Source organism: Nipponia nippon, unplaced genomic scaffold (genome assembly GCF_047370975.1).
Source record: "Nipponia nippon isolate SJK-2023a ecotype South Korea unplaced genomic scaffold, ASM4737097v1 scaffold_6, whole genome shotgun sequence".
NCBI lineage: Eukaryota > Metazoa > Chordata > Aves > Pelecaniformes > Threskiornithidae > Nipponia > Nipponia nippon.
The window spans coordinates 77,910,152-77,932,250 of NW_028262380.1; the positions used below are offsets into that span (position 1 = coordinate 77,910,152).

The following is a 22,099-nucleotide window of genomic DNA, read 5'->3' on the forward strand; positions in this document are numbered from 1 at the left end:
ACACTATTTATACACTCTAAGACAACATTAGAGCCTTTTAAGCTCAGCTTGTCTAATAATTTCCCTAGAATTTAATGGCTTGTTCTTCAGTTGTTGTAACTCAGCTCTATTAATATCAGCGGAGTTACATTAGTTTGCCCTGACTAATGTTCTTTAGTTAAGCAGCCAAGCAAATAAAATCACTTTGGCTGTGCTTTTAAAGTCATTCCTAAATATCATCTGAAAGGCTCCTCCAGTGCAAAAAACCCCCCAAACACAGCACCCCAATGCAGGGCACAGCCCTGAACTGGCTGCACATTCCAAATTGCGGGTCAATAGGAGTTTCACAAGGGTACCCTAGGTCACTGCTTCCTCACAGTGACTTCAGAGGGAGGGGAAAAAAGGGTTTGAAAAACATTCCAGATTTCAGCTGAGTTTCTAGCTGTGCAGACACAGAAGTCGCTGAAATGTCCAGAGGGACAGCCTTAGCAAGCCTGTGACCTTCTATGACAAACCAGACCATAGCATTTGAGAAGGGATTTGGTTGGGATTGTTAAACACATGCCAAAAAGAACTGCTTCTTGGATTTTTTCAATCGAGTAGCACTATATTTGGACTGGAAACAGCCTGGGGATGAGCAGGAATAACCATTAGAAGGCAAGTGAAAAGTTTCAAGCAGATACTACAATCAAGGAAGAAACAACTTGAACATATCCGGGCAAGTTTCCATACCGACTCAAGCAACACTTTTTCCCATGACATCAGATTCAAAACAAACAATATATTATAGTCCATATGTTGATTAAAGAAAACCCAAGCAGTGCAGAGGCATGCACCAGCCCACCAAACACCGACTGAACAAAAGCTGGATTGCTTGCAAGACATGGAAGTTAATCAAACAAATAAAAAGCCCCAACTTTTCAGGATAAGGAGCCTGGGTAAGACTTCTCAGCAAGATGAGGTTGTGAATACTGAGGTAAGATTGAAAGCAAACTGCCTAAATAGAAGTTATACAGTCTAACTAGATGACAAGTACAATAAGCAAACAGCACTTTGAATATGCAGCGGTCATAAGGCCCAGAAAACTGTAAAGTTGGTTACAGATAACGTGCTTAGAGAACCTGAAGTTCTCTACCTACCTGAAGTCATATGGATTTGCATGAGAAATTTAGACTGCAGAATGGTTTGCAGTCAGAGTTCAGAAGATCTTCTGGCAGATTAAACATGTTCCCAGTAAGATGATGCCGAGGATAAATATGCAAGAGAAATAGAAATGCTGTTTTCACGAGAATAATGCTGCTTTCTTAGAACTGACTGTATTTTAAGGGAAGAAAGCTAGAATGCAGTCCTCAAGATGCCAACACAATTTATCAAGAACAGTTAGTAAATCACACCATTTAGCAGCTTGAAATGACACAGGAGAAAGAGGTACTTGCTAAGCACAGCACATGGATGCTGTTTACAAGGGAACTGGGAATTGCACTTTTACTTTAACATGGCCTAATAACAGTAATGCTTACTGCATACAGCTGCATTCACTGAGATGTTTTATCAGACCTTGATTATCTGATCAGTTGATCCTGTGTAATAAGAAACAGGAGGCCACCTTTGTGCTTTCTCACAGAATTTAATAAGTCAAAATTAGAAAGGAGCCCTGTCAAATGAGGACAAATTTGACTTGGAGAATAAAGTAGGCAGGTTGCTACATTTCAATTGTGCTTTAACAGAATGATCTAAGCTCACAGGATTAATAGTCACACCAAATCATCAAATAAAATGTTGTATTATTGTCACTAAGATTAAAGTGGAAGAACCTAGGTTTATAGAGGTATTAAGGGAAAATAACATTTCTTTTGTTTGTACAGTACTGAACACATACAAAAAACCCAAGAAATACATTGTTCATTAGCTAGACTTCTGAAAACGCAATTTACTTAGATTTTTTTTCCCTGTTTTAAATGATAGACATAAAGGAGTTGTTTTCTAGTTTTGTACATCCTTCTTCATTCCCTTACACTGTTTCCAAATGCTTCAATCCAGGAATGTCTTTTGTTAGTGTCAAACTACACAGTGAAAGTCTCAGCTAAAAAAAAGATACCTGTGTAAAAAAATTTGGCAACCATAATTCTTTGCCATTCAATTTGGATCTCTACAGCTATTTTCAAAATAGATTCTTGTCTATAGAGGTATTTAGGTAACAGCAGACTTCATTAATCCAAGTACTGTCAAGAAAAGAGGCATAGAAGTGTGCTGCTTCCAAGTAACAGTGATCCTCCCGAGACAGCCACAACAGCAAGCTGTTATCTGTCAAGAAGATCCTCAAGATCCTTAGTATTAATGATTACCTCCCACATCTCTAGATACTTCATTGTACATCTGCCACAGTTATTTGGAACATAGTGTTTTAAAAGTTAAATATTACTGCCAATTGAGGTGTGTTAACATTCTGCATATTGCTCTTGCACTGATCTTCAGTGCCTACTTCGTAAGAAAAAAACGAACAGCTTTTTTCACATATCTCCCAATATAGCTTTGCAGGAAATAATGGTGACATATTGGCCAAATTTGTTGCATAAAGATCATAAGGGTTTTGAGGAGGAGGAATTTGACATCTTTATAAAATTAGCTGGATTTTAAGTATGGTCTCTAGGTCCAATCTGAAACCAGAGGTATAGAAATTAAGTACCTGCCATCATTCCATACTCACATGGAAGTTACATAGGGGATAGTGCACACACACTTCTTTACAGCTTTAAATAAATAAAAAGTAATAACACTGGGTGTTTAACAGCTTATCTTAAGATACAGTTAACAGTAGCTTGGGTTTCACTCAGTTTAAAAGTCTATCCTGTAGGTTCAAGAAATTCCAGAAGAAAAAAGAGTAGGTCTGGTAGCCTTAACTAATCCTTATGAAGTCATTAATGTTAAGCTGAGGACAGTCTGACAACTATCAGGCATGTTAGTTACCTTTCAGCCCTTGCTCTTGACTTTAAGCTGAGGCTGTCCATTCCCTGCAGTGTGCCGAAGGAAGAAGGGAGTGCAGCAAGGTACGACTGGGAAGAAACATTCTGAACCTGATGACAGGAACTCGTGTGGAAGACTAAAGTTATTTATGTTTTCAACAGTGCTACACTCCTGGTCTTTGATGCCTAATTCTTAACATATAGGCAAGGGATGCATAAGTACAGACAGACATGGTGCAGTATAAGATTGCACTTACTGCATTGCAGTGAGTAGCACTGTATCCTTCTATTGTATCCATTCCATAGGAAAAAACCACCCATACAGAATACATAATTAATTAACTAGGATCTTGATTAGGGTCAATATAAAGCACTGATGTCACTATTGCAATCATTTTGTAGGAGCTTTTTCTACATTCATATTTCAAACCCAGGCAAGTAACATCTGCTTATTTAACAGTGAATTGTTTAAATCTTAGCAAGAGCTGTTTTCATTATTAACCTAATGAGCACAAATTACCCCAGTATCTATTTCATTGGATGCACGTAAGACATCTCTGCAACTTTATTTTGCTTTTAGTAGTCATGCCACCAGCAATTACAAACACTTCAGCTACACAGATCATAGTTTCCACGTTTTACCTAACTGTTCTACGAAACTTTAATGTAACATGCCAGCATTTTCTTAATAGAAAAACCAGATATTTTCACATTTAGTCTCTTAGTATATTCTATACACATAATTACTTTTAAGATAATATTTATTTTAGTATATGAAAAGCAATTGAATAGCATAGTAGACTACCATGCAGCACTGGGCAAAAAGTGTTCTGCTGGACTGAACCAGCTGTCAAACATGTCTTTTCAAAAATCTTGAAAGCTGTGTTAACTGCTACATCTTAGTTTTCATGCACCTCAGCAGTTCTTAGTTCTGGCTGGAAGTGTAAACTATGAAATGACTGTTCTTGCAGTATTCAGAGTTAGGCCATAGCCAAGAGGTCCTGGAATTGTAATAGTGTATTCTTTGGGGTATATTCAACATTAAACTAAATCTCCAAATGTTTCTTGGCTCACCCGCCATTAACTGGACCTTGAACTTACCGTTTGTATTCAATGGCGGGGGGCTAGCACTGCCATCTGTTTTGACAAATGTTTTCCATTGCCTCTGCATAGCTGACAGAACATGAGGCATGTTAGGAGAAGGTTAAGTTCTCTTTCTGAACCACCAAGAATTCCTTGAGTCCTCAGAAATCTCATCAGAACATAGCTAAGCAGCTAATTGTAAATCTGTTTGTAAAGGATTTTAGTGTCATGAGCTGCAGGTCTTAAAAATCTTCCTAGATCCTTATCAATTGTTCTCTGAGCATCTGCCTACTCTTCATTCCTTTAGGTCAAAAATCTTTACTGAGTGGAAAAATCATAGCTGTAGCTGCAGGCATCATTCCCCCCCCATACCGGTATCACTTCTACTTTTGTCTTCTGCACTTTGTTTTAAATACAGAGCACAAACCAGTTATAACTCTGAATGTTAAAGAAGAGTAGTTGTGCAAAGTCAGATTTTTTTTTTATTAAAACCAGCAATCCATAAACAAACTTAGAAGAACAGGACTTTATCTTTCTTACAGTAAAGCCACAGAAAGACTGCCTGTTTAGAGGAGTTAGTTTCAGGTGCCACTTTAATAGCTTTGGCACAACAGGAAAACATGACATCTCTGAACTCTGTCTAATATTCAGTGCCAATTAGCATTTATTTAGCCTGCAAGAGATTTTGATAATCAGATGTATTTTTAATAGTTTCATAGCAGAAAAACATTAAAAGCACTTGTTTCTTAGAAGCTAAGCATATGCAGAAGCTTCATTTCAGTGTAACTTCACAGAATGGCTGAGGTTGGGAGGAACCTCAGGAGGTCATCTGGTCCAACCTCCCTGGCTCAAGTAGGGCCACCTAAAGCCAGTTGCCCAGGACCACATCCAGATGGCTTTTTAACATCTCCAAGGACAGAGACTCTACAACCTCTCTGGCCAACTTCTGCCAGTGCTCAGTCACCCTCACAGTAAAGTGTTTCCTGCTGTTCACAGAGAGCCTCCCGTGTTTCAGTTTGTGCCCATTGCCTCTGGTCCTGGCACTGGGCACCACTGAAAAGAGCCTGCCTCCATTTCGTCTGCACCCTCCCTTCAGGTATTTGTAGACATTGATGAGATTGCCCCCCAGCCTTCTCTTCTCCAGGCTGAACAGTCCCAACTCTCTCAGCCTTTCCTCACAAGAGAGATGCTCCAGTCCCTTCATCATCTTAGTGGTCCTTCACTGGACTCTTCCCTCATAGCTCTATGTCTCTCTTGTACTGGGGAGCCCAGCACTGGACCCCACGCTCCAGGCATGGCCTCACCAAGCACTGAGCACAGGGGCAGGATCACCTCCCTCAACCTGCTGGCAACACTCCTCATGCAGCCCAGGATGCCCTTCACCTTCTTTACCACAAGGGCACATTGCTGTCTCATGGTCAACCTGGTGCCCACCAGGACACCCCAGGGCCCTTTCTGCTTTCCAGCTGGTCAGCCCCCAGCATGCCCTGGTGCCTGGGATTGTTCTTTCCCAGGTGCAGGACTTGGCATTTCCCTTTGTTGAATTCATGAGGTTCCTGTTGGCCCATTTCCCCAGCCTGTAAACACTTTCTAAAACAATGTGCAACACTATAGCTCTTGGGCAGAAAAGCTAGCACAAGAGAGTTACATTTAATTTATCTTTCCAGTGAAGCCAGCCTGTGGCTTGGAAACATGGCTATCTGCTAGGTTTTCTTCTCTATTAGGTCAAAGCCCAATTTCACCTCAACTGTTAGATGTACAACATGCAGGTCTGCATAGCCCTCAATACCTCAAGACAATAGTGGATCAGCATTAAGAGATGAACTATACATTGTGTTACTTCCTCAGGAACCAAGCTAATTGCTTGCAAGACGCAGGAATAAAATTTTCTTTTCCATTCCTTTTCTGTATAGAATTAGTCCTTTATATTGTACTGATCTGGTGTCCTCTCATCTAAGCTGTAGCTAGAAATGGATTGTGCATAGGCTGCACTTCAAGGTAGCACACACCAGCATCTTGGGCAGGTGTTTCACTGGTATCTCTCTCAAAAGCTTAGGGTCACACTTATCCCCAGATTTGAAATGAGACAAATTTATTCCTGATTGACTGGGACCATGAAGATTTCCTGCCTTTCTTTAATCTTTTTTCTACCTGTGTCCTCAGAATACCAAAATCCCAGTTGCTTAAGCAAACCTGGCCTCTTAATTTAGATGGCAACATCAACCTCAGTGTCTTAAAGTGTGATCTTATTCTCTAAAATAAGTACATACATTTGGTGCTTTAGGGCTGACTTATGTGTTTGTCAGTTATATTGAGATTACAACTTGAAAGGTATTTCTTGATTTTAGCCCAGCAAGATTCTAGCCTGGGCTCTGAAAAATCAAGCTTGATCCCTCTGGTTGATATGCTGTCAGCAGTAATAAGAATTCAGTGGCACGTAGACTTGTAATGCCTCAGGTAGATGTAGCTGATTGGAATTCAGTGAAAATACAATTTCTCCTTCTTCCCTTGCTTTGCAGGGTTAGTAGTACAAAAAAGTGTTTATATTTATCACTAAACACATGTCATGATACATATGTAATTAGGCAGCACTGTCCAGTAAGAAAAAAAATCATTTTTATATTGTCACATTTCAGACAAATAAGCCCAGTGTTGAGTAGTCCCAAACTTAGTTTGCTTGTGTGAACCATTAGAGATAGAGGACAGATACAGCAGGAAAAACACTAAATCTTTGCCCTTTCTTCATGCACAGGTACAAGATGCACGCAGGACAGAGCACATATCTACAGACTAGTGCTACTTACTGCATAGATGTCATGCTGCATCACAAAGTCACTCACTCCCATTGCTACGTCTGGTGTTAGTTGCATAGACAAATACGAAGAGTAAGGAATATCAAAGGAAGTAATGCCCACTTACTCATCCTAGAAACTTTTCACCAGAATTAGTTTAGGTAGCAGTGGTAGGTACAACCATCAACACTGGGAACAGCAGTCCCAGACACTGCAAGCAGTAATTGCTTCAATTGCTCCTGCAGCAGTCTCCCCTTAGTCCCTCTTCTACACACTGCCTACTCACACCCAAACACAAGTTGTGCCCTCCAGCTTTACTCACCAGGCCAAGGGGTGATTTGGGATTTGCCTTCCCAGTTTTAGACTTCCCTCATACTTATGCAGCCCAGTCAGTTCGCATTTAGTTTGATGTCCATCTGCTCCACTAGTGGGTCACTTCAGTCCCCCCAAGTTCACTTGCATCCTACCTTTCCCCTGAATTTTTACTATTTCATTACCTCCTTTCTTTACAATCCTATCCTGTCTCTTAACCATTGAATTATTTAATCTTTTAACTTAAAACTACTTTCTTATGTGTTTATGGCCCTATAACCAAAAGCCTCAGCATTTTCTCCTTGAAAGGAAAGGTGAAGGAAAGCTCGAGAAGCACTGTTGCATGCCAACACCAACAAATTGCTGTTAACCTCATCCTTCAGTGGAGCAAAGACGGATGAACCAGAGCAGTCTTTCGGTCCAGGGGACAGAGTTGGAACCTAAATAAGTGTATGAGCACAGCCCAAAAGTGGTTTTAAGCAGAGGACACATGCTAACATTTCAGTAAAAAGTTAAATGGCACCATTGGAGTTACATCCATTCTACACAGTTAAGGAGGTAGTCTTAAGCAGTAAAACGCAAGATTTCTGCAGAAGTCTAGCAGGACATTCGTTTCTGTACCTGAGGCTTGGATGAACTAGAACAGGCTTCCAAGGCAAAAGAGAATGAAAGACTTCAGATATATTCAGCAAAGTTCTGGTGTAATTTCATCTTTCCTCTACAAGCAGGAAAGATATATATACCTGCAAGTATTTCAGACTAAAAATAAGAAGCATTTTTAATAAAGGTTTCTCATAATTTCCAGAAGATTATTTTTGTGTGGTCATGGCATCATCATAAGAGATATGTGAAACCTAGTTCTTAAAGGTACTTATTTGGGCCCTGGAATTGGTTTCATCCAGCCCAAGTACCAACTTCAGCATCACAAATCTGAGGTTCTGCCTACATGCAGCTCTTTGCAAGACTTAATCCATTAACCCTATTAGGATACATACAGGGATGTACATATACACACATACATGCATGTTCATAACACTGAACATCTTTTTTTCAAATCTGCTTTATGCACAGCCTTACTCAGCAGACTCCAAACATAGTAACAATTATCTGAGACTTTCAGAAAGCCACCTAACAATATTATTTATTATCTGCTATCCCCGTTTGTCCTTTTTTAGTTCACCTGTTGTATTTTACTTAGAATTTTACTTTTATGAAAATGTCAGGAACCATTTTTGAAGCTTATGAATCATTTTACTGGTACCAAACTAAACAGAACACCTGCCTAAAAACAGTTTCTCTAACAGCAATAAATTCTGTCTTCCTATTCTTTTGAAGATGTACTTTATGCCTCTTAATAGAATCACGAGAATCAGGGGGGCTTGATGAGGGTTGCCAGTTATGATATTAATAAAAATCTAAGAGTCCAGAAAAAGTAGTAATGAAAAGCTACAGTTCACTGTGAATTTTAAAATGAGCTTTCCTAATTTCTGTGGAAAATATATAGTAACCAGACAGAAATAGCTTTGCTTAAATCCTCTCAAGATGTGTATTTAAAATATTTGGTTTTGAACTGGAACTGAACAATCAATTTAAGCTACCAGTACAAGAGAAGAAAGGAAAGATGAAAAATTATGTTGCCCTGCTAAGTGAGCCCCTTAAGTCTGAATAGGTGAATCGCATCAGCATGTAAAAAATACTACTGTACAATTCATGCCACATGCGGCAAGATGTCCTACCTATGATTCATGCTGTATGCCACAGAGCCATTGCGCACATGTACAACTCAAATGCAAGGTACACAATTAGATTCAAAATACTTGGTTTCAGATCTGTTTCAGATGTGAAATTTATCTAAATAGAAGCAGCTGTCACTTTTTACAGACTGGACTGCCACTAACTGATTGTAACAAAACAAAACTAGAAGAGCAATGTCCCATATCCCTTTCACATGCAGCATTTAGGTACATGGTCATACTATATGGGCAGCCCTGTATCACACTGTATATATACCAGAAGCCTGTCTGAAGGATCCTGAGAAATTCCCAGCTTTAACCTGGCAATCACTCACCCTACCAGGGCACAACAGAAAGGTTTTGATCTTTCCAGACGCATCAGTTGCTCCTGTGCCATCCTATGCTCTATGAAGAATTTTAATAGTTTCCAGATGTTGGCTCATAGCATGCTGACACAACTTTTGTACAATTATAGTATCATACAACAATATTATGAGAAGGATCAGAAACAGAAGAATTTTACAGCATTTGGAAACCTTAGCTAACAAGAACAACAAAATACGACACTGCTTGTAACACTTGTTCAGCATTACTGCCTAGGAGCCAGCAAGGCTTGGGTACTACTTCTTGGAAGCCTTTTAGAACAACAATCAGCTTGGTTCTCATACTATTAGTTTTCACACATGAAGAGGACAAAAGGATATATAGGCTTTGGGTAACTGCAAAGCTACTTCTATGCATAGAGGTTACTGGAGTTCTTCTTTAAATACCATTTGGCTACGGCTTGGCAGCTAGATATTAGCTCCATTAATTTAAGTAAATCTAGGCATCATTTGTAGTTTTACCAACATCTAGTGCCACTTTCCTCCAGAAGCATTTTTTCTGAAATTCTTCTGCAGGTGTAAGGACACTTGTCCAGATCAGACTTGTACTGCAGCACTGCAATAGCATGATTGAAGCATCCCTTTTGGAAGCAAATAAGCTTTGGATGTACTATGCAACTTCCAGCATCAGTTATTATTTCTGAAATGCTATGTAATTACTTAAGTAACATCATGATTAAATACTAGTAACTAGATCTTGTTGAAAATAAAATCATTTCCTATAAAACATTGAAACTTCATTTCCTCTTTCACTGTACTTAGATCAATTTCCTTTCTGAAACACACAACTCTTCATGTTTGCCTTTCCTATTTGTCTTCACTTACAAAAACACATAAAGAGAAGAGAAAAAGAATATAAGAAAACTAAAAAACTGATCATAACTTATTTTTTAATCACTATCAGACTCAATAAATCTTTCTTTAGAAAGATGGAAGACAGGCAAGAGTACAGGTATAATCTAGAATTTTAAAAGTACACCAACATTACTATTATAAGACTTGAGACAGACCTAAAGAGGATTAATTCAAGCTTCCCCTAGCATATCTGAAAGATATTAATCCCTGGAAAGCTTGCTATTTTTCAGAGATATAATTTTAAAGAAAAATGTAAAAACAAGTTCTGCACACGCCCTGTTTAGAAACTATTCCTTCATCTGTGAAAGCAGAGACAACAACTCTGTTCATATAAATTACAATAAAAGCAGCCAGGTGATTTGTGGGTTTATCCTGCATTTAAAAAGGTGACCATGTAACAACCAGTAAACACACATCAAGAGAAGAGGAGGGAAGCCCAGTGATATTAACCATAAAACATTTAAAGGGCAAAATGAAGAAGAAATATTATTTGATCCGTTTTAGTCCATCTGACATTTTTATATTCACATTTAACTAACAGGTCATTAATATCCATGCAAATGTAAGCAAGGGAATTTTGAGCCAAGATGTCTTGTTCAAAGTAATAAAACCTTTATCCACACTCAGCTTGTACATCAAACATTTCATGACTTGGCAGCCCTGAACAAATACTTAGAGAGCCACCAGTCCAATTGCACAGAACAGAATCAGTCAGCATCTGTTCACAAAATTCTTGCATCACTATGGAAAAAAGTTACCATTTCAGTTTTTTCCTCAGAAAAACCTGGCTACATGTGGGGGGGAGGCAGGGAATTAGATAGCAAACTATGTGCAATAGGGGCTTTTAGTTTTCCCTTTTTGCCTTCTAAGTAGAAGAGATTCCTTGCAGCTGAAGTTCTTCTGCAGATTATGACTTCCTAAAGAGCCACAAGAGAATTTACTGATCCAAGTTCTCTTAATTCAGTCCTGTCCTATTATGAAACATTCTTAAATGCTAAGATCAGCAGATAACAAGAATGCATGTCAAGAGAGACATGCTCTTTTTTATTCAGAAGACACCAGATATCACTTTTCCAAGTTAGCTATTTTCAGTTTATCAGAAATTCTCAGCTTACCACTTAAGACCATGATTTCTGCAACTGAATTTCTTTGAGCAGACCGTGCTCTATCACATACCATATAAAACAGAATATAATACAATAAAGCAGAATAAAATACTAAACAAAACAGTATTCTTAATACACTTTGTCATTTTCTTGTCAAAATTAAGAGGAAAAATTGTTTGAGATGACCCTTTTTAAAAAATGGAATACCACACAGAATTATGCCTTCCCAACTCCAAAGAAATCCATTTGCTTCGTGGCTTTAAATTTGTAAAGAATTTTTTGATAACATTTGGTTTTAGGCATGACTGTAGTTGCCATTCTCACAATAGATCCTCATAGGTCTAATAATGTCAGTGTTCCCAAATAAATGCTATGATTAAATCATCAAGAATAGTTTAATCGACTTTGAGGTCCTCATAGCTCTGATTTCAATAGTTTTTGATTCTAAAAAAACAACACTATGGATAAGGTGTAGCAGTGAGTCTCATTTTTAGCTGGGCTTAAACTGAAGTGATTAAGGTGTCTCATATCTTTCCCATGCTAAGGGAATGATCCTACAGTACCTTAATCTCATAGAATTGAATGGTCTGTTAGGAGAGTCCCAGTGTTTTCAGTGGCAAGTACAATTACAATAAGTACAGCATTTTTAAAAATTAAAGATTATTGCTGAAGGTCTTTAGCAAAATAAGCAAATATATGTATTACTGTAAAATATGTACACAGAATTATTTTAATACAGTGCTAGATCAGCAATAATTCAAAGAAAAGAATACATAAGGAAGAAAGTGATAGGAGACATAGCCCAGACTTCAGAATGACTAGCTGAATCAACAATATGACTAATAGTATGAATTTCAGCTGACAGCACATCTTTGCAAAGCACCACTATAAAGGTAATAGTCAGAGAAGGAAAACCGATGACTTTGTCTGTCAAAAGCATCTCTGAATGTAAATGCAAGCAGATAGTATCTTCAGTGCACATGAAAATAAAACTGGTTGCCTGGGCTTACAGTAATCACTGCCCATGGATCAAGCTGTGGGTTGTGCGTACTCTTTATGAGCTCATCTTTCCACAACTCCAAAATATGTTGTGTGCCAACTGTAGTTGTGGTCATTTGGTTCAGCAAATATTATTCAAGGTCAAACACTTTAAATGAGCATGGAGACAGCCACGGCTATTGGAAAGGTCTGATTTTCATTACAGAACTTAACTGCTAAAAATAATTAACATCCACATCGGATTGCTTTTGGTCCATGACATGTAACATAATATTTAAGTGATGTTCTCTGTTTAACAAACTGAGCTTATCATATGTGATTTCAGTTTTACTTGTGATCACTCTTGAAAGTTTAATTACTGCCACCACTTGCACATGCATTTTCTCTGTGTTAAATAGTAAATAAAATCAATTAACTTCAGACACAATTCCTGGGGCTCAATTTCTGGAAGGCTATTTTATGATCTCCATTCAATTTATTACTAATCCCACTGCCTAGGAACTGCGCCAGGTTCTAAAGCAAGGGGACTTTAAAGGCAGACCCCTACACACACCTCTGATTTAGGCAATCATACAGTGGTAATTACTGGGAATTTAATTACTATTTCTGATAATGCACAGACTGGAGCAGAATACACTCCCCCCAAACCTTTTTTGAGAACAGAAAACATAGATGAGAGGCAAGTTCGAGTCATTAAACCTGATCTCTGCTATGACAGGCACCATATCATCTAATCTCTCAAAGAGCTCAAACTCCACCAGAGAAGTAGCTTGCTTTTTTGCCATCCTAGAGTCAAATGAAAACAAACCTGCTCCTGGTTTTCCCCGCTTTAAAAATTAAGAGCCCCTTCTACTTTGCAGTCTAAAATGGCTTTAAGTCACCATGAATTTGTTGGTGTGTCAACATTATCACTTAGCTTAAATAATCTCTTCTCACTAGCTTTTACCTTCTTTTATGTAATATGACATATTACCTGTCTTCTATTTTGCTAGCCTAAATAAAACAAATTTCCCCATCATCTCTTATGTGACAGCTAAGAGATTTGACCAAGCTATCTTCAATATCTTATTTTTCTACTTTTCTCCCATTTTCAATTCCCTGCCAGGTATTCAGAATAAGTTTTGTAGGAAAGTCTGTGGCAGGACTTTTTTCTGTGGTGCACAGCACAGTAACCAGATCACCAGTCTCGCTCAGGAAGAAACCAGAACTGCCCACCATCTCAAAGCAGACATTCCCTATGGTTTAGGCCACAAGTCTAAGACAAGCCATGCAATAACATATACTTCAGTTAATACTTGTTACACTGCTCAACTCATTTACATATTTATTGTAGCATGCCTTGTTTACTGAAACACCATCCTGTTTGACTTCCAAGGTTCTCCATTCTCTTCGGACCACTGAAAAACCACACAAATCCACAAACAGATAAAGATGAGGATTCCCCCCCCCCCAGCCCCCGAAGAACAACTCCTCCAGTTATGTCTCCAAACATCATTTGTCTCTCCTTACTCACTAAATAGCATCTATTTGGTTGGTTTGGGTTTCTGCCATAAAAACATCTATTAGTTCTTCATTTGTTATCCACCTTTCCTATCCCTTCTTAGCCAAATACGGTTCCTTTACTGCCATGGAACACCCAGACTTTGGCATCTGAAACTCTTGATTTTGGAAAAATTTTGATAAGATGAAAATCCCCCTCAGAGAATTTATCATTTCTTACTCTGAAAATCATTGCCCCCCCATTTCTGTTGCTGTTCTTCGAGACACATTCCTGCAGAATAACATTCAGCACCAAGTGATGAGCTCATTTTAAGAGCTGCTTTCAACAAAATTTCCACATCCAGATGGCATATGAATTATAACCTTCTATCATGGACTTAACAAGCCATGGGCTGCTGTTAATAGTCACTCCCAGGTTTCAGTGTTGTTTATAAGCCACTAATAAAACCTGCTGTTGTTCATACTCACAAATTAGAAAATTTAATTTTTAAGGATACACTTTGCACCCTACTTTCCTTCTCCCTTATTAAATTCCTGCCTTGACTTTCTCCTGTGCATTTCTCACGTAATCAATGGGTCAAATCTTGATATTTTGAGATTTTCTTCCTTTTTCAGGCAAAGTTCTTCAAGGGAGGAACTATAGGCCAAATACCTTCTGCTGTATCTGCTCTTGTTACCAAGAGAAGAACTTGTCCCTTTCATGTTGTTTATTCTGAACCAAATTCAGAGTCTCTGGTGAATAATATGTAAGAGAATGCATACAATATGAAAATGCATTTAATATTTTATTATATTTTAGCTGCCTGTTAGATACCTTACTGCAACCAGCAATTCAGAATCATGTGCAAGAGGCAGCTTCCTCAATTTACATAGTTTAGAAATAGCAAAGCAGAAGCAACATGGTGAGGGTAATTATTTTTTTAAACAACATTAGAGCAGACCTTAGTGAATCAGTGCAGCATCTGCAATGTTCTGCCCACTAGTAATTACAAAGCCTTCAGATGAGGCCCTGAAGAACATGAGCTGCATAAATTCAGCTTGTTAATTGCCGAGCTTTTATTAAATTAGTTGTCAGATAATTGTAAAGCAGACATTGGAGTTGGGGCTTTCAAAGTTGCTTGAGAAATTTAGGGTACATAAACCAAACACTACTTGAGTTACCAGAAGCAAGGCACTTGCATCAGCACAGTTCCCAGCCCAGGACTCCTCTGCTCCGCCCCCCCCCAGTAAGACCACTTGGCACCTCACACCAAGGCAGGCACACACTGCTTCCCAGATGCAGGCACGCTCACTTTGGGGTTAGCCAAACTTGTCCATACACATTAGTAGGGCTCCGAAATGCAGTAAGTATATGCAGAGAGATGTGACAGAGAGAGTGCTAGAAGCAGGGCCTCGGAAGGTGAAGATGTGCAGATCTCCAGTCATCACATTCTTCCCCCCTCAGCAGGCATTTGAAGAACGGACCAAGGTCGTGCTTCATAACCACAAAATTGCTTGGCCAGCCCATCTATGGATGGACTCTCCAAGGAAGTTACTTTAACCTCAAGACCATATTTGCAGCTGTAAAACATCTACAGGGCCTGGAGAGAAGGATCCCTCCTTCAGCTTCCAAGGCATTTCCCAGCACAAAGTGCAGCTGTTTGGGGTTCTGCTGGGAATAATTTGGAATTATAGCTTTTAAAATCCTGCACTTTTTGTAGTTAATTGAAAACTAAAAGCTGATTGGAACTTACTGCAGAGAGGTCAGATAAACCAGAAATGTGGTTTGCATGTTTCCTCTAGATACACATCAAAGGAAAACCCAAACAAAAAGGGCTATTCTTTGCACTTATAATTGGCACTAGTCATAGGCTTTATACAACAATTTAAATTCCCTAGGCAGAGACATGTTCTCTTATACATGCCTCTGACAAAGAAAAATAACCTGATAATGCAAGCTAAAAACAGATAATTCAATAAAAAGTTATGCACCCTAAATGGTACACAGATGCCTGGCATTGCTAGCGATCCCCTCAAATCGATTAGAAAGTAGAGAAGATCAGCATATTCAGAGCAAATTACATTGGCACAGTCTGGCAGCTCCAGGAGGGACAAAGAGGCAATGCCACTTGCCTGCTCTACACTAGAGCTGCTACATCCCCCTAACAACCAGCTCTGCTCAAGCCTCACTCTCCTTACCTACACATAGGAAAAAAGTTATCCTGTCTCCAGGAGAGAGTATATACCATGGAGCTGGATCCCCAAGTTCCAAGTAGCTCTTTAAGCCTCCAACTGCATATTAAATCTCTTCTTCAGAATATTAATTGGGCTTAAAAGACAAATATTCGATGTATGCATATGAGGTTCCAACATACTACAACCTTGTATACAAAGTAGAAAGAAAATCCAAGAAAAGTTACTTTTCAGACTGTCTTCCTCTTGGTTTCTGGGCTACTAGAGTAACTCCTGCTTTGCCTTTAGAGATTTCTTCTCCTCTGACTCCATGCACTAATACAGAAGCAAGATGGAACTATATGTGTATTGCAAATTAAGATGTACACACAGTACATTCATTTAATCGCTTATGAGCTTCCTGAACTGTATGTTCCTTGCCACACGAAAAGCTATTATTTTTCATCTGTTTTTTTGAGTAAATAATTCAGATAAAATGCTGTGTTTCGGAATGCGTATTTTGGGGTAAGAAAGTATTATGGTGGATTTACGGTACTTTAGTACTTCTGTCTCAGTTACTCAAGATCAAACCCAGATTGTCCCTGACTGGGGGAAGGGGGGGAATCACAGTAACCTAGGCTTACATTGTACAAAGGGTATTTACATCTGGATATTATCAAACAAATCCCACCATCAGTAAAAAAAAAATCAATCACTAAAAAATATTGACCAAATACAATATTTTCTGTTGATTAAATCAGCTATCCTGACTTCTGTTTCCATGTACTGGATGACATTATATGCCTATCAAATTAGTATTGTTGGCCTTAAGTTGCAGAATTTTGCTCTTTATGTGCATCTGGTCTCTAGGATATTTTGAAACAACTGCAAGCAGAACTGGATAGCGTAAGTTTTGGCATATTTTCCATAATATTATACAGTGATTTGAGCCACAGATTTTCATTCCTATAGGAGATGTTACTCAGGACAAAGACTTGTGAGCATACCATAAATGGCCCAAAGTCTTCCACAAGAAGCACAACAGTTGAGTTTATTTCCATCATTAAACAAACAGTAATTGATGCAACCTGCTTATTTAATATAGCTAATCCATATTTTACAGGTTACAAATGGGTTGAACAGTCAAAATGTTAACCCTTCTGTAGTACGGTTAGTAGGGTTTCTATTTTATTGGATTTCTCTGGTATGGTGTAATTTCATTTAAGAGGAACATCCCTGCAGCCCCTCTTCTGGCAACAGCAACTCCTTCAGGAATCTTTTGTTTCTAGACATATTGGGTCAGCTTCTCTCAAAAGTCAGTCTTGCAAACCCTTTTGGGGCCCGAGGAAAGCAGCGTGCTCTTTCTGTTGGACAGATAGCTATAATCCCATTTCTTAAGTTTTTGATCATTTAACTCTTTCCTTTTACATACTGAATTTTTGCTCAAGTATTTTCCTGATGTGAGCATGCCTTCAACATGCAACACAGGGGAAGACCTGTCCTTAGCAGCTAGAATTTTCAAAGTTTCACCTCCCATTCAAGCCCCTCAGATTTTCATGCAAGTAGCTTCAGCAACTACTCTGATAACACTTATCAAACTTTCTCAAAACACATACCAGCCAATATACAGGGGTTCCCCAAAAGTCTCATTCCTTGTCTCAGTCACTGGAGCCAGGCTCCTTTGAAAATCTGACCCTAAAATTATCATTTGCCTCTCTCAGATGTTTGGAATCCCTATGTAATCCGAATTGCAATCCCTAACCAGGCTTCCAAGGGCAGCCCAATGACTTTTCAATTGCCTTATGCTCTACAGCATCCAAAGGATGGACGCATGCTATCAGTTTGCTATTTTATAAGCTTGAAAAGAGAAGTTGGATGGGCAGGCTGCCTCAGAAATTCTGTTGGACATAACTGGCACTACAAGTTTTCCCAGAAGAAAACAATTCAGGTTTCAAAATTTTCCAAGATCGGGGACTGCACGCAAACTGTGTTTCTCTCTAGCTCCTCATCACTACTGTCTCCAGTGCCATCACAGCTTCACAAAAACCTTCAAAACACAGGAAATTAGAATAAAGCAACAAATTGCACCACTCTATAAAGCACTACACTCTGCATGCTCTCATTTGCCAAGCCTACTGTTTCCCAACACTAGTTAGCATGCTCTTATCTTTGTATTTGTCTATTGCTTTTTTGGCTGATATAGGTAGAATTGCTGACATCCACCCCAACAGTGTTCAAGTTCCCCAAAGCAAGAACTTGCGCATTTACTGATGGCTGTCCAATGACATGGAGAGTTTCAAATCCTGACAATGCTTTAAGTATTGCCAGGTGAGAAACATGGGAATCTTTGGTTAGGGTGTGAGAATTTTAGTCAACAGAGCAAAGATATACAGACAAAAGGGATTATATTGTGATGCTTTCAGAGCTGCAGTAATATGTACGCCTCTGAATAAACACAAGAATTTGAGGAGGAACCATCATGCTTGCAGCTGCCCATAGGAGAACGACAGGTAACGTACCACTTTTACAATAAGGTACTATCTGTCTTTCAGGGTTTGTCACCAACTCGGTGGATAAGATCCACAGCCCTCATAAGGCTCCTTTGTGCCTCTGTAGGTTTGTGGTTCTACCACCACACCACTTGAGCACAGGAACAGTTCAAAGGTAAGGCAGAAGGAAAAGAAGCAGAAAGCACTCCAATGATCTCAGCTAGAAGAATGGCGCCCCTGATAAAACATCCACGTGGCTGTGTAATTTGCATTAGGAAATATCTTGTTCCACAGAAGTCAGAGAGATGGTCTGATCTCATTTATGGGATAAAAAGTAAATTGCAATCACCCATGGCTTTTTCTGCATGGATCATGAACAAAAAAGTTGGACTAAACAGTGTTTGAAGTTTGCCAAGCTCTATCTGTTTTTTCACTTACTGGCTTACATAGCTGTGATCAGCAGCACATTGAAGAAGAGTTGAGCCAATATGGAACTTTCCAGTTCACTAGTAGTAATTAGATCTGTGAGCATGAATATAAATCTAAAGATCTGAGACCCAAATGGCTGCTTCTTAATGTATTCCTATTTACTGTCTCAAGAGCCCTCTTCATATCTCTTGTAGAATTATGTATTGCATTCAGATTAAACCCTAGGATAAATTCCTTGTCTCTCCACTTCACCCCCATTGAAATGATTTGGCTGGGTTACGCAGTAGTCCAAAGGATATGATCTACAGATGTCAGAAATGGCATTAACTTACCTAAGTGGTAAACAGCCAGCACAGCCAAGATGACACACACCTTCAACTAAAGGGCCAGGGCTGGGTTTTCCTCTTCAAGTAGGCAACCAAAAATACAGTTTGCCTTAACAGAATCGAAGAGGCTTACAAGTGGAATTTCCTTTTGGATTTCCTTACAAGAGGATCAATATATTATTTCTCAATTACATTCTGCATTTGGCATAGTTTAACAGAGTGGGAGGACAACAAACTCATTAAAAATGTCAATGGCCCTGTGAGGGAAGAATACAGCAGGCAACAATCAGAACATGGATGTGGCTGCAGCTCTTTGCTTTGTTTTGAATGCAAAAGTTTCAGCTGGAAATACTTGGAAAATGGATACTGAGAGGATGAACGGCCAGCAGGAAGACTCATAACTAGGATAAGCAACACAATACAGTCAATACAGGCATGTTCCACTATTTCTCTATCCATATTAAGAATCAAGTATTGATTACCCTTTAACATACAGCACATTTTACAGTTAATTCCAGGCTTGGTTTTTTATTTATTTCCAGCACAAGGACATCTGTAATGAAGTGGGGCACCAACATGTGCTGACATGCTAGACACACACAAGCAGTGCTGCATACCACCAGAAGCCTTATCAAATCAGAGACAGGCAGCCCCGCGTGCTCTTGAATAAGAAAATGGATAACAACTATTTCTACAAAACAGCATCAGTGGATCAAAACAAAGCTGAAAAAAATAAAGCCTTCTATAACATCTTTAAAATATTGTTTACAAAAATGAGGAATGTTATTAAATTTTACAAGTTAAACTTCAAGTGACAAGCAAAAATACTATCAAGTAGCATTGGAAGCTCTTACATTTAATGTTTACAGCAAAAGAAAACTGTCCAATTTAACCGGAGATACAAATTTGCTTTGTGATTTTGAGCAATGTCTTGTCCTCTTTGTGCCTGTATCAGCCCAGCTGGAAAGTGTAGTAATAAATTAAGAAACAAAACCAAAAAACAGGTCCTCAATAAGATCCAGATGCTCTATTAAACTGCTGTTCTCCTTAAACACCTTCCAAACCATAGCTACATAGAAATACATCTGACAGTTGAATTTTAAGCATGCATGTGAAACTGTAGAATTGTCTTTATCTGTTTTCCAACAATTAGAAGTTACCATACCTCTTTCAGGCATCGGAACCACTTAGGTTCTCTTATCCATAATAAAGGTAATTACAACAGAACTGCACTAATGCCACCTCAAGATTAAGGATCATATACTTTATGATTCTGTTTATACAGTGACTTATCATGTGGTTTACCTTGGCTAGGCAATGTGCATACTGAGACTGCTTCTTATTATATGAAATTCAATCTTTTCACTGTTACCATGTCCTTTTCCTGGCTTCTAATTCCCTGTCCTTTTTGAACTTTATAAGGGGTTTTCTCTCATCTTTACCTGTTAAGATCACATCACTTTATCAAAGAAAGTATACTTTTATTGTATGTACATACAAAATGATAATTGGAACTGAACCTGAGCATACAAGAAATGACACTTATAAAAGTGTCATTATCTCAAGATGTGTCAGAGCCTTAGCTGAATCCACTTTTGTTTCTGCACAAAGAAATAAGCAGAAAATGGGAGAAAACTATAGGACTGATCATGTAACTAAAGACTGATACCATAATGGACATGAAAGAAATTAACTTTGCATGAACATCTAAAACACTGCTGCTTTATGTCTGTAACGTTTGACTTTGCTACAGCAACTTCCCTTTTAGTATAATTTTTGTAACAAGCATTTGCAGCACATACTACCAAACACTATACCTCACACAGAACACATTTGTCAATTCTGTTGACTCAGATTGCCCCATTAGGAACTAAAAGTGGTGAATGAAGTGACTAACACAACCTGGGGCTGCTTCAGAAGCAGTTTCTTCTTAGATGTTAAGGAAATACCTCTGAAGCCCTTATTGCTGTTGAAGTAGTATTCTACTACTAATGAAACTGCTTCAGTTTAAGTGTGACACCTACAGAGCAATGCCTTGCTACAAACAGACAAAGGGTTCCCAGACCATCCATTAAAATGAAGATTTCCTAATGCCTGCCTTACAGCAACTTGGGACAATTGCTGCTGAGCACTGCTGGTGGTTTTGAGGGTTATCTTCTTGCCTCAACAGGAAGAAATCCTGGTGGAATATTTTTACCCCTTCTCTTTAAAACTTACAATTGCAGGATAGGCCAGGAGAAAATATTTCTCTTAGAACTCATTCTTAACTTATCACCAGCTGTTTGCTACATAAGCAGAGTACCCCACCTGCTCTTATTTCTTATTGCTGGAAACCAACTTGAGCAGATTTCAAGCTCAGCATAACTGCACAAGATAACTGGCATTTTCTTAAAAAAGCCATCATCACTTCAGTAGATTATCAGGCTCACAGCTGAAATAACAAAGCACCATTGCTTGCCAAAGGACACTGAAAATGTTAAAACATACTACAAATGACATTGCTAAGTGGCAACTGACAAAAGACAACCAAGGGAATGAAAACTGATTCATACCGACTGGGTCTTAAATGAAACTGCAGTCACTGTCAGGAAGCTGAGATCTGCCAGGAGCCCCAGGGCACGGTGCAGGTCACTGAATAGGAATATGGCTTCTCACATCCAATTCCCAGTATTAGTGCAGATGGTCCTCGCATGGCTCCAGCTACAACACCACATCTCATTGCCACCTAGTGGCTAAGAATATTTAATACATTCGACCTTTAGTCATGGGGCATAAATAGTTTCAGCAGGGTATTTTTAATTTCCTCACTATTTTCAGATCAGTCCATAACATTGCATGTGAATGCAGTAACCACCCACACCAGCAACTAACTTTCACTGATTTGTGAACATTGGGAAAAAGAATTATTCTTTTTCCCAAAGTCAAAAAAGCTATAGGACAAAACCAGCAAAGCCAGCAGCTAGATTTCTATTTATTAGAAGTGTCTTAAGTAGCACATT

At 38.8% G+C, this 22,099-nt stretch overlaps 1 long non-coding RNA gene across 1 annotated transcript in view; it reads left to right on the forward strand.

The window, feature by feature from the left end:
- Positions 1-462: 462 nt before the first annotated feature.
- Positions 463-22,099, forward strand: part of LOC148051592 (uncharacterized) — a 62,283-nt gene continuing 40,646 nt past the window's right edge. Inside the window, exon 1 of the long non-coding RNA XR_015699485.1 lies at positions 463-955. This is a non-coding gene — a long non-coding RNA (uncharacterized LOC148051592). The remainder of the gene's footprint in view (positions 956-22,099) is intronic.